The sequence below is a fragment of the Cryptotermes secundus genome, unplaced genomic scaffold (assembly GCF_002891405.2).
Source record: "Cryptotermes secundus unplaced genomic scaffold, Csec_1.0 scaffold304, whole genome shotgun sequence".
NCBI classification, from domain to species: Eukaryota; Metazoa; Arthropoda; class Insecta; order Blattodea; family Kalotermitidae; genus Cryptotermes; species Cryptotermes secundus.
Window position 1 is genome coordinate 904,347 of NW_019721521.1, and position 6,000 is coordinate 910,346.

Here is a 6,000-nt window from a genome sequence, read left to right on the forward strand (position 1 = left end):
TGTGACACAGTCTTCTACTTGCAGATGAACGCGAATAATTCCTCCGAAACGTTTATACATTTTACCAGACTATACGTTCTCACTTCCAGGAAACCATTTTCAATGGTAAAGAGGGCCGCTACATTTTACAAAAAAAAAATAGCAGTTTCTTCAAGGTAAATTGAATGAACAAATATGTTTCATGTTGATGTGCCTAACAACCGTCGAGTTTGGTATGTTCAATCTGAGTGAATGCAATAGGTTAACATAGGAAAGTAACTTTTGTATTCCCATCGGACACAAAACCTGCACACGGTCTTTGTGGGAGAGCGCTACGTAATTATGTGGAACTTAGTTTCTCTGTGCGCACTGGGCAGCGGTAAGACGACAATTAAATTCATAAAGATCTTGAAATTTTAAAATATGAGCTGTTAAAAAATAATATTTTATTAATATTATATCTGTATTGATGGCGAAAATTATAGAGAGACACTGTTATACAGCATTTTGTTTTCCACAGAATGCGGGAAATTTCTTGAGAAATCTGAGTGACTCAGCTTCTCAAGAATGATTGTCTTTCGTGAATTTAGCTAATTATGTATCTAGTTTTGAGAACTTAGCCAATAGATATGCAAATATTTTTTACTACGAGTCTTGGAAGCTCCATGTATGAGACATTTTTTCATAATGGAATGGAGTAATATAACTTTAGTAAAGTAAAATAAAGCTACCCCTGTAACAGGCGTGAAGGTCCATAGGGTTGTGAGACGTTGAGGATTCCACGTTATCTAGACAATCGGCTCAAAGATGGCGGTAAGGCTGTCAGCTTTACGTGCCGGCCGCATTTTACTCCCCAGGAAAATTATTTAATTAATTCCTGGTACTCATTAGAGGCTGAGTTGACCCCAGGGCCATAGTACGGCTGGAAGGCTTAGGTCAATTGAAAAAAATCCAATGACCTTATCGGGACTTGAACCCGCGACCTTCCGGCTTGTAGCACAGTGCCTCAACCAACTACGCTACCGCGTGCACCACTATAACTTTAGTACAGCAATTTATATTTATGTTAAGGTATCACAGGTACTGGAAATGTAGTATGAAGTTTTATCAGAGGAATGCATGAAGTGGATTTCTTTCAAGTTGTTACCCACCCATGATAAAGAATGTGATTGGTTTCAGCTTAGGCATGGGGTAGTAAAAAAGTAATGATTCTGGTTTCTCATTACTTTGGTTGTGGTAATGATGGTGATTTCCGTATATAGCTGTGGTCGGTGTTCTCAGAAGTAAACAAGAATGTTACTGATCAGGTATAAGAGCCTGAGTCAAATTGTTTGGCGTACAACACAAATTCCTATGACGTCAATCAAACTAAATCCTGAGATTTCTTCCACTAATTAGGCAACGTGTAAGTTAAGGGCCGAATCATGCAATATTTTACTTACGAATATAGAAGTAAATTTGGCCACAACAGTCAAGATTATTCTGTCTTTCTCCACCGGATGGTAATTGTAAAAATAAAATGTGAATAAATTAGTAATTCTGAAATCTCTCATAAGCTTATAAGGGTTATAGTGATGTTTTATATTTCTTTCGCCAACCTTCATATTACTTTTTATTACTCCTGTGACCAAATGGAATGCAATTACAAATTCAAGACCAACATTCTCTTCACAATGTTCGACTCAGTCCTCCGTGAAACATATTTTTTAAATAGAACTCCATCTGCATGGATTATAAACAATCGTAATTTAAAAACTTTCGTAATGCGGTTATTGCCTATTTGCAACAAGATTAATTATTCTTACTTGTATAGTTAACTACTTAATACATGTGCTGGCGACATTAATGTGCTTGGCCCATAATCTACATAGCTTTTATTGCTGCTACATACGCGCCTACAATTCAGAAAAGACATTTTCTCTAAATGCACATAAGTAGACTTAACGTAACGGTCAGTCCCCAGAAAAACTCAGTACTTATTCGCAAGAGAGTAAGAATCCTAGTGTATTCCAGCAGAATCTTACTTACTCATGGAGCTGAGCCCTTCTGGAGGAGCCGCCAATTCTGCAAATACTGAAGAATTTCCCAGCATTTTATGGAACCCGAAGGTTCATTACCAATTAGATTATTTTTTGCTACAGGATATTGGTCAATATCTTTTCCATGATATTGTAACGGTTTTGTTCAAAGCACACCTAGGCAATGACTCAATAAACACTTTCCATTGTGCACCAAGGGAGGCCGTGTCTCAGTGGACGAATGTTATAGCTCGTTGCTAAGTAACACAGCGTCAATGAACCCTCTGGATAGGAATCACGTGATTTGTGTTTTGAAAAGATCGAAACTAAGGTTTTCAGAACATTTATTATAATATATTCCCTATTCAAAAGTGAGCGATTAAGCGCTAACATTAAACTAACCCTCTACAAAACACTCATTAGGAGTACCGTGACTTATGCTTGCCCTGACTGGGAGTTTCAGGCAGACAACTATCTACTGAAATTGCAGCGCCTGCAAACCAAAATTCTCGGCACCATTGAAAATTTTCTAAGGTGCACACCGGTTTGCCATTTGCAAATGGTTTTCAAACTTGTGTGTGTATACGATTACATAACAAAATTATGCAGGCAACAAGTATAAGTCGCATAAAATCATGAAAATGCATATGTTTGCAACATTGGTAAAGGCGAACCCCGACTCAGGAAATATAAGAGGCTTAAACTTGGTGGCGGTCAGACATACGACCGTTCAAGTGACTAGTCTGCCGTTGTAGCAGGAGCAGCTTAAGATTGTGCATGATCTGCTCTACTTAACCTGGACTGACCGAGGCCTTATATGTATTGTATACACATATATACTCTAGTCGCACTTCATATTAAGAACATCAATATGACGTCTATTGCTAGGGAACGAAGCTTTAATACGCATTCTAAGCAATGAAAGATGATGTTTTCCGTGGGATTCGCGCAGATGTGTCATCTTGAAGACAATCGGCGCTACAAGTTTAGTTCTCGGTAGGAGAGAGCTACAGGATATTCGTGGTTGAAGAAGAATTAAAAGTCCGCATGTGATGACTTAGTGTCTGACTAGATGATTTAGTCACAGTACGGGCCGCGCCATAGCTCAAGCGGTTAGTCGCTGGCTTCCCACAGCGGGTGGGATCCCGAATCTGATCAAGTGAGATTTGTGGTGGACAAAGTGGCGCAGGGCTGGGTTTTCTCCAAGTACTTCGGTTTCCCCTACCAATCTTCATTCCACCAAATTCTCCATCATCATAATCACATGGGGCAGGCTACAATAGGCCAATCAGTGACCGCCGTGCCGGGTGGACCCAGTTGGACTCCACCCCCCACTAAGAGAATTTAAAAAAATAGTCACAGACTGCTTTATTTCCGTTGCCAGGAGACGACTAGTGAAGACGGCGAATCCTAATGCGTGCGCAACGGTGAACTGGAAGTGTGTAGAATGGCGACAGCGCTATAATTGAGCGTGATAAAGAAAACTTGTAACCGAAGTGCCAATAAATCCAATCATCTGATCTAGAACCCGTTATTTTCGTCACGTGTACCCCCTGCACGTGACAATACTCTGCCATGTTCCTCTCACTCTTAGCTCACCAAGAAGCGGCTTAGAAGGTAGCACTGAAATCAGTTTTAATAAGCAGAATTGCGGTCTTGTGAACAGGATTGAAATGGCTCAGGATCTTATCTGATGGAAGAATTTGCTTTACTCTTCATTCTCTTCAACAACGCCTCGTGATTTTATATCAGTGAATGAGAAAGCCCTGTCAATGAACAGGCTAATTGAAAAGAATGTGGTGGCAGCTTATTGTCGTTATTTGTGGAGATAATAGGAAAAGCATGAAATATCAGTTGTAGTCGAGACTCGAATCAGGAAGCTTTCATACACGAAGTAGAATTTAAAAATAGTGAGAAGAAATTCCAGTACTATTAATTTACTGAAATTTCAGTATACCATAATTTCACTGCAGTTTCTGGAATGTGTCGCCTATAGCTTTGTAGAAGCCGTGAAAATCTTAGATCTCAGGAATATTTTCTTGATCTCCCTGTGTTAAACATACTATGGCTCAGGATTTTGTTACGAATAATTTATGTAGATTATAGCTATGCTACTTCGTAACTCACAAATTTTTTATATTGTGCATAACTGAGAAGTTCTAGCTATCTAGCGAAGAGACTGACTGATTGATTGTCTGACTAACTATGTAGTTCATGTACACACTCAATTTATACAGATGAATATTCTAGTGATTTCGAAACTCACTGGCGCCCCACGTATGAAAGGCCTATGGATAATCCCAGGGAGCCATACCCTATTTGAGAAGAAAATAGCTGTCGACTTAAACAAGAAACGCGTCACCTTTTATGAAACATGGAGGCGTGTTGCCATGCTCATGTGAAAGAACCACTGAACTATATATTGAACCTGATTAATTCGGTCCACATCCTCAAACTCTATTTTTTTTTTATTTCTTCATTGTCATCTGATTAAGTGTCTCTACAGCGATCTCTTCTCTTCAGATCTTACTAGTGAAATCTTGTAAATGGTTCTTGCTTTCCCATGCATGCTTCATGCCCCGCCCATCTCATCTTCCTTGTCCTTTTCGTCGTGCAATTTTTGAACCTTCTTAGTATGCAGGTTTCCCTTCTCTTCACTTATTGCTTCCTTAACGCTGCAAATATTCTTTTTGCCACATCTTCTTAAACCCGTTTATCCACCATCTTCCCACAGACTGAGAAACTAAGATTAATGCACATAAAAATTTAAACAGAACTGCAACTTTGTAAGCTTTAGTCTCTACATTTTGGAGTAGGTGATATGGATGAATATGATTTGAATAGAATAGCAGTGAGCACCCTTTCAATTTAATTTGTATTTGATTTATAATTGAATAATGCGGAGAGACCTTCCATTAAGCCTTTTATATAGCACAGCTTAAACATGTTGAAAGTGGTTTGTTATGTCTCGGGGAAAAAATTAATTTCGGGATCTCCCAAATACATTGAATCATTGGCAACATATTTCAACCTTACACAAGTTTATATTCAGCCCTCATGCGCTCCTGTGCGCAAAACATTAATATCACACACATGTTATCTTATGCACACAGAGTGTGTAATTTAATCCATCTTATAAGGACTTCGTGCTGAGAAACCATAAAGCGTCTTCATACATAAGAAAGAAAAGTGCCACGTAGGGACTACCACGATGGGAAAGATACAGACAACGTACTGCAAACTCTTTTGGAAAAGAAATACTGTTCTTGTCTCTTCCTTGATTATTCAACATAAACTTTGAAAATATAATTTTAACTAATCGTTCCTGTTAATGTATAAAAAACGCAACGTTATCACGTCACCAATAAGTGATTCTAGTTAGGTTCTGTCTGTAAATGAGTAAGTATTGAAGTTATGTAGGCGAGCATATCGACGGACACACATATCAAATAGGGCAGAATAATAACTTGTATTTTGGCTGGCAGCCATAATTACACTACAAGAGACTGAAACATCGTAAATTACAGTTTCTCCTTCCGAGTGTTAAGGCTTAGCAAAGGCCATAATATATATAGTACGAGATTATACAATATAAAGGCTTTTCAGCGTCTAGCACGCCAAGAAATATATAGTAGCCTTCTTCTTGGTGCTTACTCTTTTGTTTTATTCTTCAATCTTCAGGATGGAAGTAATATGTTGCTCTGAAATTCTGGTGAACTTGTGTCGGACTGCATGGTGTCACATCCTAGGAGGCAGCACTCGACATTACTATCGTTTCTCGTATTCTGATTTCAGGATGATCTTCATATCAACAAACAGTTCCAAAATGTATTCTCTCCCATTTTAATCATTAATATTATTTATTTGTTACTGTTGTTATCAGATATTTTAATTTAGAAATATTCCTTAATTATATATTAAAAATAATCCCAGAATGTACTTGTTTGTTCTAGTATTGATATTTCTTTTTTAATGCTTCTTAATATTTATTCTTGTCCTGTGA